We start from the raw sequence: 18,496 nt of genomic DNA on the forward strand, positions 1-18,496 counted from the left end.
TACTTCGGGAGGATGTTTCTATTTGGGGAATAACTTAGTGTCATGGTACAGTAAGAAACAAAACTGTGTTTCACTCTCTACTGCCGAGTCTGAGTATGTTGCTGTTGGTAGTTGTTGCTCTCAACTCCTATGGATGAATCAAATGTTGAATGATTATGGAATTAAGAGTGATACTCCTATTGTGTACTGTGATAATTCTAGTTCCATTGATATATCCAAAAATCTAGTACAACACTCTCGAACCAAACACATTGACATTAGACATCACTTCATTCGAGATTTGGTCGAGAAAAGCATAATCTTAATTGAGTTTGTTGGAACTAATAACCAGTTAGCTGATATATTCACAAAAGCGTTGGATTTCGAGAGATTTTTCAGTCTAAGAAAGTCTCTCAGTATGTGTGCATTATAGACAGAACTTAGATGTTGTCAGGAGTATTGCCAACACCCTGTGACAACACCGTTTCATGCATGAGCACTCTTAGGATCTTCGGGATTTTTGCATACATGCATTCATTCTGTTTAGTGATGTGTTGGATACTTTGTAACCATTGACTGGTTTTCACTCAGGATTCTGTGCAAAATTGTTTTACAGTTTAATGAGATTTAATTGAAGAAGAGTTCTGACTAAATCACGAAGTAGCGGAGGGATGTTCGTGTATTCCATGATTTCGTCCCAAGTGAAAAGTGATTTCATAAATTCAGAAACTCAAAATAACAAAATGGTTAAATAAGATCATCTCAATCATCAAATTTGATTGAAAAACAGAAGCAAATGAAAAAAGCTACCTAAAGGGGTCCATTGAAGATCATTCCTTTAGTGTGCATGCTACCACTTCTGTAATAATGAATTTAATGGCTATCTGGAAATAAAGTTTTTTTAATCCTGAAGTGTTGCTGGAAGATGTTGCCAACATCGTGGATAACACCTCGCTTGTCAACATATTATTTGTGCACATAATTGTATTTTAAGTTTATGTCGCATTCTGTTTTAGACATAATTAGGACATGCATATTTTGATTTGTGAATATCTTTGGCCAAAAGGTTATGAATTCCGATCGAACAAAATTTGTGATTTTTGCCCTATCCTCTGAATTTTTGAATTTGAATGTGATTGGATTTTGTTTCAGTGGTGTTATATTCAGATGAGGAGTTAAAATTGGAAAATTTTGGTGAAATATTTGGGCCAAGATTATCGGAGGAAATCAAAGGGATTTATTGCCTAATTAAGTCAGATGTGTTACCGTTTTCCTCATAGTTACCGTTGAGATTTTGTTACCGTTGGGGGCCTACAGAATCCAAGTTAGAATAGGAAAAGGTTTGAGGGATTATATATCTGTGTTTTTATCTTTTTTTGGAAATATTTTATTTCCTTATTTTCATCCCGAATTCCCTTATTCTCAATACTCTCTAATTAATATTGTCCTATTCCATTCTCAATATTTTATCCTCACGCATTTTCATGGCAGGAAAGAGTTTTGATCCCCAAGATATTCGTTCTGAGATGGGATATTCAGAAGATGCTACGGAAGGTGTTACAGCACCTACATCACCACACCCTGTGGTTGAACAAGCGTTGATCCCTGTTGCCGAAGAACCAGTGCCTTTGGAATCCATCGCTCCAGGAAAGCCAGACAATGAAATCGATGTAGAAAATTTGCCTGATATGTCTGTGCTGAATAAGGTGTTTCATACGAAACCCTTAACCCGTAGATCAAAGAGACAAGCAGGCTACAATCCTGATTACACTGCATCAAAGCGTTTTCGTGGGAAGGGTCAACCATCAAGACCTTCTTTGGTTGATACCGAATTTTCATCTGGTGATGCGAGCTCCGATGAAGATTTTAAGTTGGTACATCGAAAGAGGGGAAAAGAAAGTGCAATGGAACCCTCTGTTCCAATCATTCCCGTTCCTTTTGGATCTGAAGAAAAGACAGAGGGGAGTTCATCATCTGATAGTGACTCTTCAGAGTCAGAATCCCCTGTTGCTACTGATGAAAAAGATGCATTCGCATCTACTGCTAATTTTGAGAAGACATTTACTGCTCATCCTGCTCCGTCCGACGATGAAAAAATGTCTATAGCACAGTTTATGGCTAAAATGAAGAAGTCAAAAGGCAAGAAGCCTATATTCACTGCTACTGCTTCTGCTCCAGAATCCGAGGATGAACCTGATGAAGAGATGCTTCAGGAATATGCTGACAATCGTCCTCAACCTTCTGATAGTTCCAGCTCTGATTCGAGTGAAGATTCAGATGCTGAGAATGAGTTGGAAGAAGAGTCAGATTCTGATGACTCTGAAGAAGAAGAGGAAGGTGCTGAGGAAGGTGTTGCTGACACCTTGGACAACACCTTAGGAGAAGAGTATCGGGTAAATTCGTCCTATTCATCTGTTTTTTATTCCAAGGATGTTGCTGATCGCTGGGAGAATTATGCTGATAGAGAGTTTTTGAAAGAGCATAACATTGATATGGAGAGCTATGGAGCTCAAAATATGGTGAAATTTTTGAGGTAAGGAACCTTCTGTCTACTGTTACTACTGCTGGTTCGTATTGCAGAGAGATTGTGCGTGAGTTTTACTGCAATCTCACTGAAGCTGTGAGGGATCCAAGATACATGAAGTATGGGCAAGTTTATGTGCGAGGGCAGATCTTCTCTTTCAGCCATGCCATTATAAATGGATTCCTTCAGACTCCTGCCTCTGATGATGCTGCTCTACCAACCATGGATGAGATGATATCTGTCATCACTGGGGGGCATGCCACTGCGTACCCAACACATCCTAAAAAATTGTCAGCAGCCAAGCTTACGTTTTTTTACTCTGTTCTTCATAAAACTGCCGTGAAGACCTGGTGAAACGACCAAATTTTCTAAAATAACATATGCGGAATTTTTTTTTTTTTTTAAATACTAAGTAAATAAATGTACATACATGCCCATACATATATGCACAATAATAAACAGATTTAAAAATACCTTAAATAAAATGCAACATTTCATACTTAAATATCTGAGTCAAACTTAAATAAAATACTGTCAAAACAATTAACTTAAAAGTTTGCATGCAATAAAATTACTTAATAAAAATAGTATTAAAATTCGCCACTGAAAAGACTTAAAAGAAATAAATAAATAACAGAGTTTAAAATTCTTAAAAATATTCATAATGACTCAGACGACGGCCGCGGGGGATCACTGCCTATCTGCTCATATGTCCTCGCCGCCGGTAGGTACTACATCTTCCTATACGTACTCACCTGCACTATATAAGTGTAGTGAGCCTAGAGGCCCAACATGCTAACATAACAAAGATTTAAAATAATTTAAATCACTGAAATACTAATACATAACATATACATGAATGGACATGCTTAAAAAAAATCATAACTTAAAATCTTGCTTAAACTTGATCTTAAATATAATCATATAATACATACTTACACATTGTTGAGCATAACATTTTTCTAACATCGCATGGTCATATCCATAGTGTAACCTTAAACTTAAATGGTTCGATTGATCAGTCTCTTAAAACCAACGTACGCGGCAGTGACGAATCACCTCTTGCTGGTAGTAAACTACCCTTAAATTGACAGTAAACTGCCCTTAACATGTGGGGACTTGCCCCCCTTAAATTGTCACACTACTTCAACTTCCAACATAAAATTATTTTCTTGCTCAACCTTAAACATGAAATCATGCAATAAAATTATTTCATGAATGCGTGTACTTAAATAAAATGTGTGTCCTTCATATATATTTAATTTAATTTTTATACTAACATATAAATACTAAAATAACTTTCATGCATAAAATAATTAAATATATAATTAGGATACATGCAATTTCTCATGGTTTGTACTGAACTGCTGGCCCTAACACTCAAGCCCATTTTCTTAAATTTTGGCTCATTAACACTGAGACTGGCCCATTAGCATACTTAAGCCCATTAACACATTTCTAAGCCCAATAAATCAATTAAAGCCCATTAGCACACACTTGGCCCAATAACAACTTAATCTGGCCCAATGGGCCCAAAAACCCAAAGACTGGCCCAATAATTTCCATGGACTCCCAAGCCCATAAAATTATTGGGCTAACTTAATTTAATTTAATTAAGCCCAATAACAATTAAATTCAACCCAAATAATTAAATGGAACCCAATTAAATTTTTGGGATTTAGTTAGGCCCATTTAACACTTAATTAAACTTAAAACTTAAAAATAAAAATACCCGAGCCCGACTCACTTAACCCGGACCCGAACCCAACTAACATAACCCATGACTTTCCAGACCCGACCCGGACCCAAAAACCCGACCCGAATCCATTCTAACCCTAAAACCCGATACCCCCTCTCTTGTGCAGCCCTCGGCCGCGAGCAGCAGCCACTCCATGGCTGCTGCCGGCCTGCTCCGGCCGCCCCTGGCCGAAGCTCCGCCGCCCAGACGTAGCCCACGTCTGGGCAGTCCTAACCTGACCACAACCCCAGCCCCATGCAGCCCTAGCCACCTAGCCGATCACCCCTTCCTCTGAACCCTAAACTGCGTACAAAAGGGACCCGATCTTGCACCAGCCCTTACCTGGGCTCGTTTGGCTCGAACCAATCGAGCCACTTGAGTCCAGACCACCCTCACACAGCCTAGGAACCCTTGGCCAGCAGCTGGACGCACCCATGGCAAATAAAACGTGAGCATGATTCAACAAATATATGAACAAGGCGCATACATCCAAACCAATCTTGATTTCTCTGAAAATTATTGAATAAAACTAATGCTTACACACACACACGCATAAACACTGATATGGCATAAAGAAAAACGAAAAGAAACATGCCTAGCACCGAAGGTTGAAGAGAAGTAGGCGTAGATGACGATTCCGGGACGACGGGACGATGATCAACCACCTTGGAAGCTTAAAATCCATCTCCTATGGGGTTTTCTGGGCTGGCACGATGAAGGAGGTGAAGAACAAGGGAGGGGGTGGCGGCTGAAAGCTTGAAGGCGTGTGTTTGGGTAGATTTAGGGTGTAATTTCAATAAAATAAGGTTTTGGATATTTAAAATATTAATAAGGGTTTTAAATATAAAATATATATAACTTAAAAACTCTAAATAATAAGTAAGAATCTTATAACAAATTTAAAATCCCGAAATATAAATTTTAGGGAATTTTAAAGGTAATTAAAAGTCAATATTTTGGCTAAATTTGGATAAAAAGGGACTCCTAAAATTATATAAAATCAAATACTGAAAATTTTGAGGAAATAAAACACAAAATAATATTTTTGGGCTCTAAAAAGACTCATAAAATAATTTGGGTAGAAAGTTGTCATCTCGTTCGTCCACGGTCCCGTCTACGCGATAAAATAACTAAATTTTCATAAATCATGAAAAAAATCTCTAATTATGGGTTAAATGCTTCAAAATAACTTAAAACATGCACAAATAGTTTCACATAATTATTTAACCCAAAATATAAAATTTTAAATAAATAAAATCCCTAATTATGCATTTGAATTTACGTACTAAAAATACTGGGTGTTACACCTAGACTCCATCTGGAAATTCCAGTGTGATTACCAAGCATCAAGCCCCTGTCTTGTATGCTATTGGTACTGGAATTTCTTTCAATTATGGTCGACTCGTGTTTGACACAGTCATGGCATTTGCAGACGGTGCTCAACCTACTTTGAAGTTGCCTTATCCATCACTCATTTACTCTATGTTGCTGTCTCAAGAAATTGAGAAGGATGATGATGAAGTACTTATTGTGCCTGGGGAGTTGCTAAAGATTGCACCGGCATTGCTCAAAGGAAATAGGAAGATAGACCTTCCTTGGTCTGAGACTGCTGATTATGCAGGTGTTATGGCAGGTGCTGCCAACACCTCCTCTGCTGCTGCTGCTTTTGTACCCCCTTCTGCTGGTCAAGCTGTTGATTCGAAGTTCATTCACGCTCAATTTGTTCATGCTGAGCAGAAGATTGCACAATCAAAGGTTGACCTTGCCTACTACGAAGGGTTAAAGGCTCACTATGAGTCTCTTTTAAGTGGAGCTGGCCCTTCTGAACAAAAAGGGGGAGAAGGAAGTGAAGAAGTTGACTCAGAGAGCAATCAATTTTAGTCGTAGTTTTTGGTTTTACTAAGTTTATTTGTTTTTATTGTAGGTTAAAAGTTCTGTTGTTTTTGCTCTGTTTTTGCTCTGATTTGCTCTGACCCTAATCAAAACTGTTTTGGTGTTTGCTCTGTTGTTTCGTATGATTATTTCTCCCTGCACTTATGTCTTCTGATTTGAGGTGTCATAGCTAGATGTTGTCAACATCTTATGACAACACCTCTGCTTATACTTAGGGGGAGAATCTATTCAGGGGGAGTTTTGATTAAGGGGGAGTTTCGTTGTGTTTTGTCCAGAAAGACAAAAAGGGGGAGATTGAAAGGAATATTTATTCCTTAAAATCATCTTATTTTGAAAAAGATTTGATTTATTATCTTTTGCCTTTCTTGGATATGAAGTTATTTATTTCATTGATTAACTTGATTTGAAATATGATTACGTTTATCAGATTATGGTATTATCGTATATCTATTGATTTAATTTCTTATTGTGTAGATTTATCTTGATCAAGATCTAGAGTCCTACGCCTACAAGAAAACATTCTAAAGAAGGATTCTTGGTCTTTTTATTGTTGATATGCGTGCACAAGGAAGAGAGGGAGATACAGAGATAGAGCTTCACATACGTACGTGAGAACTGAAGAACTTCTGAAGCTTGTCACGATCGTGGTTGTTTAAAGCCGTGAAGAACACTCAAAGATTATTGATCGAAGAGTGTTTACATCTCACGTGTTTTGGCTTCAAGAATTTTTCTCCTTACTATGTTTTTAGTTATTCTATTCCATATAGAATTTTTAGGAGAACTTTTATTCTTTATTTCTCACTTGTTTTGAGAAATTGAATTTTACAATAATCACTAGTTTTAGGGTTTGTAAAACTCTTTGAAAGTTTTTTAGTGAAGTTTTGCCCTGAGGCGCTACAAGAGTATTTTATACTCTTGCTTAATTTATTTGAGTCTATTTATTTGGTTGCTTATTTTTTTATACACGCTTAAAATTATTTTTCGCTGCAAATTACTCAAGGTGTTACAGTAGGTGTTGTCAACACCTTGTGACAACACCTCAAACTGTTTATGTGCAACCATTATTTACTTACAGGAGTAATTAAAAAACGAAACAAAATTAACACAAAAACTCCTATGAGACGATTTTACGAGTCAATTTTGTGAGACGAAATTCTTGTTTGAGACACCGTGAAAAATTATTATTTTTATGTCAAAAGTATTATTTTTATTTGAAAATCCGAGCAAGGTTGATTCGCCTCAAAGATTTTCAGAACAAAGCATATTGACATCAGACATCACTTCATTCGAGATCGTGTTATGAAGAATGAATTTTAGCTTGAATATATTTAACTGATCAACAAGTGGCAAACATCTTCACTAAGCCACTACTCGAGCTAAGTTTTCATACTTATTGGTTTAGTTGATTTAAATTGATTACGCATTGACTCGGGAGAAATGAAAAATTGAACTGATAAGACAATTGTTAGCCTAATTTTGAAAATCCATCTAGTATAACTCACTCTTAAACTCAAGCTTGTACAACTCGATTTTGAACTCAAGCTGATACAATTCAATTTTGAAATCAAGCTGGTACATCTCAATTTTTCAAAACTTAGTCTAATCTTATCCAATAGTTCTGAATTAGTTAACAATCACTTTGAAAATATTAATGTACTATGAAACTATCAAAATTAGTTACTCTTTTTAAATTTTACTTATTTTTATTTACGCTTTATTTTTTACTAATTTTTTTAAACCGCCTTTAACTTTTAAAATTTTAAACATATTGTCATGTGGACCGACGAATTTACCTAAGCGACTGTATATATACTAAATATTTTGTAACTCAATCTCTTCTTCTTGTTGTTCTTCACCGCATTTAGAATTTTTGTGCTTACAAATTTTCTATCTGATTTAAGTCTTTCATGTTCTTCATTTCACAAATTTATGTTGCAACCATGTCTCCAATCTCCCAAAACATTCTCCAAGTTGACTTTCATACTTTTTATGACCTACCTTTCTAGTGTGTGTATACACTCACACACACATTTGACCAAGTTATTTCAAGTACACATGAGGAGTCATATGGAATGATTTCCAATTCATATGGACTGATATTTGACTGATTTTTAGTTCACATAGACTAATTTTTGATTGGTTTTGACTGATTTTTAGTTTATATATATCTACTGATATGAACCAAGTACACTGAGTTTGACTTATTTTGAAGAAATTCCAACTCGTATCGACTGTTTTTCACTTCATGCCGACCGATGTCAACTCACTTATAATTTATATATATATATATATATATATATATATATATATATATATATATATATATATTCCGATCTCTATAAGCATCTAGACTGTGAAAATTTCTGAGTTGTGGCAACCAGATCTATAAGTAGGCATTGCCCAAATTTTTTCAGGCCGTGAACGTCACAAATGATATAAGTATAAAACTCTATTGATGGGATTCAATCTCCATCACTAAGGATTCAATATTCACTGAGGGGTTTGATCTGCCCTCACCTGAACTCACTGACTTCTCCCTAATTTTTGGGCAACTTCGAGAAGAAATAAAGTCAAGATACTCCATAAAAAATGTTCTTATCAAGTCATCATGCACGAAGAAAGACATAAAGATGGAGTACAGACTTCTTGTTGATATTGTAGCAAAGTCTCTTCGTGCTAACATGTGTTCATTTAATACCATCACAGTGGAAAAGCAGCTATACCATCACCGTGGAAAAGCTAGCTGCATGTGATGGCTGCTATCACTGCTGGGATCCAGATCAACTTGTCTGAAATTTTGTTCAAAAATCTCACTTCTATGATCACCATCCCTAATATCCAATCTCAATGGGTTCATGGTCCAAATCAGTTGTATTTTGAAAATTTTTGGCATTCAGCTATGTGCTACTTCAACTTTTCATGTGCACAAGATTTTGAATGAGATATCTAATGTAGCTTACTGGACCAAGAATCTATATATCACCAACGGATGGCTTGGTTATCAAGACAAAATCAAGTCCAACCAAGGAACCAGCTTAGAAGAAGCATACCAAACCTCCTAAGATAACCCGTCACCCAAAGAAAAAGATATCCAAGCTGGTCAAGCATGTGATCACTCCACCAATTTAGCTTGCCGATATTCCATCTATTCCAATCTCCACGATATGATCTGGGAATTGTGATAACGGGGAAAGATATGATCAAAACGGATTCTGGATTGGAGCAGTTCAAAATCAAAGGAAATGAAATGACAACTATGGATCCTTCCACCCAAACTACAATCAACCTGGCTCTCCAAAAGGTTGAAAACCAGATGAAATATTTTAAATGGGCGAAGTACGTGAGAGTTTTACTTTTAGCATTTCAAAACTCAAATTTTTACAAAGTTTTGCTACACAAGAAAACCATTTTGAACTGATCCATATTCCATCTGACATTCGATTTGATGCACTCAAGGATTGCTCAAAAATATTCTCATTAAAGACAAAGGATTAAAAGAGCCGTCGATTTCCGTATTTACTATAGTCCAAATAGCCTCTGAGCCACTGCACCTTTTTTTGGGAAAAAGACAAAGACACGTGACAAGCTCTGCTTTAATGTCGTTTATTTTGGGACAAGTTTTCACAGGCTATTTTACGGACGTTGGACACTTGCTTACGTATCAAGTGATTAGTAGTGTATCAGGGTAGAATAACAACTAAAGGGATTTAAAAACTGGAAAATTTAGACATAAAAAGTATAACACATCAATTTTTTTTTTTATCAAATTTTATTTAAGTAGTTTTTAAATAAAAACCATAAAAATAAAAATAAAAACAAATTAGATATTGGAAACCAAGTCACGTGACATATATTTAATTTATTTAAATATATAATTATTTTATTTAAGTAATGTATAAAGGTAACCAAAAAAATGTTGGTTGCATTAAATTTTTTTTAAATTTTAAACACATTACAGTTTTAGTCAACGCAACAAATAAAATAATTATAAATTCAAAAAAATTATAAAATCTAAAAAAAACATAAAAAATGATATTTTATCATGTTTTTGAAAAATTTATGAAAAAATAATGTATACAAAACAAGAATGTTTAAGTAAATTCATAATTAGAACTCAAATAGTGTGTAAACTACAATGATATATAAATTAATTCTAATTATAACTCATATTTATAATATTAATAATAAATAATAGATTAACAAAAAAAATAATTTGTAAAAAAAAAAAAGATATTTAAGTTAATTCACAATTGTCACACATACATTTATATTAGTAATAAAATAGATAATAGATAGATAATAACAAAAATAAAGTACATTATGCAACTTTTGTATTTTAAGTAACCATATACTATATCTTATAAGATTAATAGAAAAATAGTGTGTATTAAATAAGTTAAAAATATTTTTTAGGAAAAACTCAAATAAGAGAAGAAATAAATAAAAAATATTAGATGCACAAAATATGAAAAGACACCACAGAAAAATAGTGTGTAAAAAACAAAAAATATTTGAGTTAATTCACAATTTTTTCTCATATATTTATAATAATAATAGATAATACAATAGATAATAGATAAATTAATTGAAAAAAATAAAGTACGATATGAAATTTTGTATATATAGTATCCATATACTATCTTGTAAGATAAGAAAAATTATTATTATTATTATTAGTACTCCACGTACTTGTTCATAGGTGAAATATTATATAATCGGATAAAATAAATTAGAACGCATGCTAGAAAAATATGTTAAAAATAGTAATAGTATTTTTACTTTTTAATTTGATAAAGTGAGTGGTATAATTTTGAAATAAATATGTTAATTGAAAGAGTCAAATTAATAAAAAAAATTTAAAAAAAAAACACATTGATTATATAATTATATAATAATGGTAATAATAGAATAGATAATATATAAATTAATTATAAAAAAAGTAAAGTACGATATGAAATTTTGTATTTATAGTATCCATATACTACTTGTAAGATAAGAAAATTTTTTAATTATTATTATTATTAGTATTCCACGTACTTGTTCATAGGTGAAATATTATATAATCGGATAACATAAATTAGAACGCATGGTAAAAAATATGTTAAAAATAGTAATAGTATTTTTACTTTTTTATTTGAAAAAATGAATAGTATAATTTTGAAATAAACGAGTTAATTGAATAGTCAAATGAATAAATAATTAAAAAAAACACATTGATTATATAATTATATAATGATGGAAAATTTAACCATGTAATTCACAATTGACACACATATTTATATATGTAATATATAATATATAGATTATTTGAAAAAGTGAATGATATAATTTGAAATAAATGAGTTAATTGAAGAGTCAAATGAATAAATAATTAAAAGAACACATTGATTATATAATAATGAAAAAGGTAACCATGTAAATTCACAATTGAACTCACATATTTATATATGTAATAGATGTAAGTAATTAATAAGTAATATGTAATAAAATAAATAATGGCAAAACACATTAAGCATGTAGTATTAATGAAGAAGGGCAGCCACGTAAATTCACAAATAAATTCACATAATTATATATGTATGTAATAAATAGATATATATGTAAAAATTTGTAAAATGATTACTCTCTCTTATTAAAATATAATTTATTTTTTTTGAGTTAGATTATTAAAATACAAGTTCATTATCTTCTTCAACGATTGCTTAAAAAGTAATGTCCCACGAATTTTCTTGGAAAATTACATGGAGCTACGCTAGCTGTTAAGAACCCAGGCAACTTGTGTATTATGAAGTCAACTCCTTCATTTGATAATTAGCATTGCCGAGTTAAAATATTTTGGTTCCAACTGACTTTTGACCACCCTATCATCTCTCTCACATTTTTTTATTATGCTACACGTGAAATTTTCTTCAACTATGGTGGCGTGAAATTTTAATACATCATTTTTTGTTAAAATATGAGGAAATTTAAATGAATGGTGAAATTTAAGTGTAACACTTGACGTCAATTTTCACTAAAAGAAAAATGATAATTACCACATGGAGCATATATAGACTGATCCCATTTCATCCCTTTATTTTCCAATCTTGATTCGTCTCATTGATTCTTTGGTGGAAAGAGTCATTCTTGTGTTTTTAAACTGAACTCCAAGTTCAGTTTTTCTTTTATTTTTGGCCTTCTTCATTCTGCAGGCTCAAGTTAATTGCAGAAGCACAAAAATCAAATGGATTCTGTGGTTCCCGTTAATGATGATGACTCTTATTTTAAAGATGTGAGTCTCTTTTGTTTGTCTATACATGTTTGGGACATGAAACTTGTTTCACCAAATCAAAGATTTCTCGCACTCAGCAGTCTTTATTGGTTTCCCGAAGACCCTTTAAAGTTTCTTTGTTCCGAATTACAAATTTCTCTTCATTTTGCACGAATCCTGCATTTGTTTATTTGTTGGTGTGTGCTGCATGTTGAGTTAATCTTTTTCTTTTTACTTGGTTATTTTTTTCCTATCTGTGCTTGAAGAATTCACCTTTCATGTATTTGAGATCTTTTATGTAACGTAGGAGAATGATAGAGATGCGGAACAGAAGGCTATCGACGATTGGCTTCCAATCCCTTCCGCAAGGACAGCAAAATGGTGGTACTCAGCTTTCCACAATATCACAGCTATAATTGGAGCTGGAGTTCTTGGCCTTCCTTATGCCATGTCCGAACTAGGATGGTATGTAAAATTCCCTTCAAATTACATATGTAAACTAATGAATCTTCTAATCCAATCCATCCTTTACTGAAAAAAGTGAAAACATTTTTTCATATCTGTTTACTATGTTGCCAATTTTTTTCCAGGGGTCCTGGAGTTACAGTACTGGTCTTATCTTGGATTGTCACTCTCTATTCTTTATGGAAAATGGTTGAAATGCATGAAACGGATTGTGGGAAACGATTCGACAGGTATCATGAGCTTGGATAGCACGCTTTTGGTGAAAAGCTTGGCCTTTGGATAGTCATTCCCATGCAATTAGTTGTCCAGGTTGCAGTAGACATAGTATATATGGTTACAGGAGGTCAATCCCTCAAGAAAGTTCACGAATTACTCTGCCACGAACCTTGCAAGAGTATCAAGCTTTCTTATTTTATCATGATCTTTGCCTCTGCTCACTTCGCACTCTCCCAACTTCCCCAGTTTCAACTCAATCTCTGGTGTCTCTTTGGCAGCAGCCGTCATGTCGATTAGGTATGCGTCTTGTTTCTTGCCAAGTAATCTGAAGAAATTTCGCTACAAGTCTATAAACCAATGATAAATTTGAAGGAATTGTAACTTGATCTATTAAGAATTTAACTCAATCTCTTTTTGCAGTTAGCTTAAAAGTGTTGTCTTGTTAACAAATGTCTTGCTTTGTGAAGTTATTCTACAATAGCTTGGGGAGCTTCAATCCATAAGGGCGTGCAACCTGATGTTCAATATGGCTACAGGTCCAATACAACTGTCAGTACAGTTTTCAATTTCTTTAGTTCTTTAGGAACCGTGGCTTTTGCATATAGTGGTCACAATGTAGTGATGGAGATTCAAGCTTCTAGACCTTCTACCAAAGATAATCCTTCGAAGGTACCTATGATGAAAGGCGTAATCGTTACTTATATAGCCGTTGCCATGTGCTACATTCCGGTCGGAATCATTGGATACTGGATATTCGGCAATACCATGGGTGAAAATATTCTGATTACGCTGCAGAGACCTAAATGGCTTATCGCCATGGCTAACATGTTTGTTGTAGTTCATCTTATCGGGTCATATCAGGTGATAATAGAAAGTCTCGTCAGATCTTTCACATCTATACTCGATTTCTTTTACCCATTGATGTATATCATACACATCAAATTTATATGTAGGTATATGCTATGCCAGTATATGACTTTATTGAAACTGGGCTAGTAAGGAAACTGAGTTTCAGGCGAAGTTGGTATCTGCGTTTTGTATCAAGGAACACTTACGTGGGTAAGTAGCTGCATTTTCTAGTTACTTCCGGTGCAATTCGTAGTACCTAAATATAAGTCGTTGTTTTCCAGCTTTTACAATGTTTATGGCGATAAACTTCCCTTTCTTTAACGGCCTTCTTGGATTTTTTGGAGGATTTTGTTAGGAATCAATCCGAAATTTGAAGATCGAGAATTCACCAGGCAAACGAAACACACAGATAAGAACAATAATCCCAGAAAGCAGATAAAACCAACGCACACAGATCAATCAACCAACTCACGCGAAAGCGATTAAACGACGCAAGTATTTACGTGGTTCGGCAAAGATTTGTCTACGTCCACGGGAGAGCAACACAACACTTTTATTAATCACTCAACAGAACAACCCAAGCTCAAGAACAGAGCTTATTACAGAGATGGACAATGAAAAACTCTCAAGCTAGATACAGACTCAATTCAAGCTTTTGATACTTGAATTCTTCCCGTCACAATCTTCGCTTGTTTCTCTCCTCCGAAATCTCTCTTTCTTCTCTCTCAATATATTCTGAAGAATTTTGATTTTATGTTCTTCTTGTTGCGGCCAGCTTCCATCTGCTTATATAGAGAATTAGACCGACTTTCATCTTGGGCTTTAGGTCAACAGTAACTTATGACCCAATTATAAAGTCAACATGGTCTAGCCCGATAAGTCTTCATTCATCAGTTTGATCTGCCCTTGTATTTCGATCTGCATCGATCTGCCTGCAAGCGTATAGCTTCTCGGACACTTAATCTGACTTCTAACCAAGTCACAATACTCGAGCAATCTATCTGCATGAACTCATCCGAAGACTCGTCTGACCATCACATCGATCTGATCCCAGTATACGATCTGGCCATGAACTCATCTGATCACCGAGCTCATCTGATCTGTACTATCCGATCCGATCTCTTCTCTATTCTCATTCAATCTGATAGAAGCATACTTCAACAATCTCCACCTTGATTCTTTCAGAAGGAATGTTGCTCTTCATCCTAGCCGCCTTGGCTAATTTCCAATCACCGCATTAACTAAGTCCAAACATTTCTTGAACTTAGCATACGGCAGTGACTTAGTCATAGCATCTGCAGGGTTTTCTTCTGATGCTATCTTCACAAGGATCACATCTCCTATTTCAATTACATCTCTCACGAAATGCATTTTCACGTCTATGTGTTTCGATCGTTCATGATAGACTTGGTGTTTCGTCAAGTGTATTGCACTTTGATTGTCATAGTGTACTACAACTTGATCTTGTTTTACACTCAACTCCGCTATCATCCCTTTTAACCACAATTCTTCCTTTATGGCCTCAGTCACAGCTATGAATTCTGCCTCAGTGGTAGAAAGAGCAACCACTGACTGTAAATTAGACTTCCAGGTGATCGTTGTGCCATAAAAGGTAAACACATAACCAGTCAATGACTTTCTCGTGTCTAAGTTCCCAGCAAAATCTGAATCCACATATCCAACTACCGGATCAATCCCATCTTGCTGTTTCTCAAACTTCAATCCCAGCCCAGTTGTGTTTATGAGATATCGGAGAATCCGCTTCAAAGCTTCCCAATGATATGTTCCCGGATTAGCCATAAATCTTGACACTACACTGATTGCGTATGCCAGATCAGGCCTACTACACACCATTCCATAAATGAGACTCCCCACTCCACTAGCATATGGAATATCAGTCATCTTCAGCTTGTCTTCCTCACATTCAGGTGACTGATTCGCAGATAGCTTCAAATGCTGTCCCAGAGGGGTCAAGACAGATTTTGCATGATTCATATTATACTGCAGAACAACCTTCTTCAAATAGTTCTTCTGACTCAGATGAATCTCCTGTCTTTTCCTGTTTCTCACTATGTCCATGCCCAGAATTCTCTTCGCTTCACCCAGATCTTTCATCTCAAACTCTGTGTTGAGCTGTTGTTTCAAGGATGATATCCCTGTCCTAGTTTTACTTGCGATCAAGATATCATCAACGTAAATCAGTAGGTACAAGATAACTTGCCCATCATCCTTCTTCAGATAGACACATCTGTCATATTGGCTTCTCATAAAACCAATATCAATCATGAACTCATCAAACCTCTTGTTCCACTTCCTAGGACTCTGCTTTAGCCCATACAATGATTTTCTCAGTAAACAGACTTTGTTCTGGGTTTTCTGATGTATGAAGCCCTTTGGTTGTTCCATATAAATGGTTTCTTCCAGGTCACCGTGTAGAAACGTAGTTTTCACATCCATCTGCTCAAGCTCCAAGTTGAGCTGGTTCACCAGTGCTAACATAATCCGAATGGAACAATGTTTGACCACTGGAGAATAGACCTCATTAAAATCTATCCCTTCTACTTGACCAAAACCCTTTGCAACCAATCTTGTTTTATACTTGATCTGATCTGTACCAGGAGTTCCTTCCTTCTGTTTATAGATCCACTTGCATCCCAATGTCTTTTGATGCTTCGGTTTGTCTACTAGCTTCCAGGTTTGATTCTTCTCCAGTAAGTTCATCTCTTCATTCATAGCTTCAATCCACTTTTTTTTCTGTTTACTCGCCATAGCTTCATCATAAGTATTTGGCTCTGAATACTCCACCTCCTCAGCTATTGTAAGTGCATACCAAGCCAGATCAGCTTCACCAAACCTCTTAAGAGCTCTGATCTCCCTTCTGGTTCTGTCCCTTGCAAGATTATAAGTTCTTAAGTCCTCTTTTGGATCACTCGCTGTCATATCATCATCTTGCATCTCATCTGCCTCTTCATCTGGCACAGAAGACTCCACTTCAATCGGTAGTTTATCATTCACACTGATCTGACTGTCCTTTCCATCTGTATTCATTTTATATCCCAGTTTGGATTCATCAAACTTCACATCCCTGGTGTTGAAGCACTTTGGACCTCTTGACTCCAGGTTCCAAACCTTATAACCCTTCACACCATCCGGATACCCAATGAATATATATCTGACTGCCCTTGCTTCCAACTTGTCCTATTTCAGATGAGCATATGCTAGACATCCGAATACCCTTAAGTTTGAGTAGTCTGCTGGTGTTCCACTCCACTTTTCCATTGGTGTCTTGAAACCAATCGCACTGGATGGACATCTATTGACCAAGTAGCACGCAATAGATAACGCTTCTCCCCAGAAGGACTTAGGTAGAGAAGCATTGATCAACATACATCTGACCCTTTCCAGAAGAGTTCTGTTCATTCTCTCTGCCAGGCCATTTTGTTGTGGCGTTCCTGCCACTGTTCTGTGTCTGGTAATGTCTTTCTCCTTGCATAGCTTGACAAACTTATCTGATAAGTATTCCAGCCCATTATCTGTTCTCAGGTGTTTCACTCTTCGATCACTCTTGTTCTCAACTGCCAGCAGCCATTCTCTGAACTTGTCATAAGCTTCATCCTTAGTCTTTAAGATGAATATCCATACTCTCCTTGAGTAATCATCTATCAAAGACATGAAGTATCTACCTCCACCATCATTTTCTGTCCGAGAAGGACCCCATAGATCTGAATGAATGTAGGCCAATGGTTGCTCAGTTGTGTGACTTCCTTGACCAAACGATACTCTTTTAGATTTCCCAAGAGCACAACTATCACACAGCTCAAGTGATTCGATCTTATCTCCACCTAACAGACCCTGTTTAGACAGCTCATGTAATCCCTTCTCACTTACATGTCCAAGCCTCAGATGTCATAGCTTGGTTCTGTCTTACTGTTCCTGAATACTTGTTGTACTTCCAATAATCGTATCACCTTGTAGTACATACAGGAGGTTCCTTTTGACAGCCTTCATCACAACAAGAGATCCTTTTGACACTGAGATACTGTCTGCTCCTGATTTGAATGAATATCCCTGAGCATCAAGCGTTTCCAATGATATCAAGTTTCTCTTCAACTCGGGCACATACCTCACCTTGGTGAGTACTCTGTCGATCCCATCATGCATCCTTATTCTGATATTTCCAGAGCCCTTTATCCTGCATGATTGATTATTCCCCAACAGTACCATGCCCTGATCTGATTCCTCCAATTTTTCAAACCAAGATCTTATAGGACACATGTGAAAGGAGCATCCTGAATCCAGTATCCACTCGTGGTTTTGATCACCTTTAGAAACCACCAATACTTCTGCTGAGTCATATCCATCTGTAGCTATGGCCAGAGTACCATCATCCTTGGATTTTTCCTATTGCTTCCCTTTCCTTTCAGGACAATCTCTTCGCAGATGTCCAACCTTCTGACAGGCATAGCACTTCATATTACCCAAGTTTCTATTCTGGTATCTTCCTTGACTCTTCCATCTGGACTTTGGCCTGTATTTCCCACTGGATGTCCTCTTATCACTTCTGCCCCTCGCTGTAAGACCT

General features: G+C 35.6%; 1 pseudogene; it reads left to right on the forward strand.

Moving 5' to 3' along the window:
- Nucleotides 1–12,148: 12,148 nt before the first annotated feature.
- LOC140864118 (lysine histidine transporter 1-like) lies at nt 12,149–14,413 on the forward strand (annotated as a pseudogene).
- The last annotated feature ends 4,083 nt before the right edge of the window (nt 14,414–18,496 follow it).

This window comes from Henckelia pumila, chromosome 4, assembly GCF_033568475.1.
Source record: "Henckelia pumila isolate YLH828 chromosome 4, ASM3356847v2, whole genome shotgun sequence".
NCBI classification, from domain to species: domain Eukaryota; kingdom Viridiplantae; phylum Streptophyta; class Magnoliopsida; order Lamiales; family Gesneriaceae; genus Henckelia; species Henckelia pumila.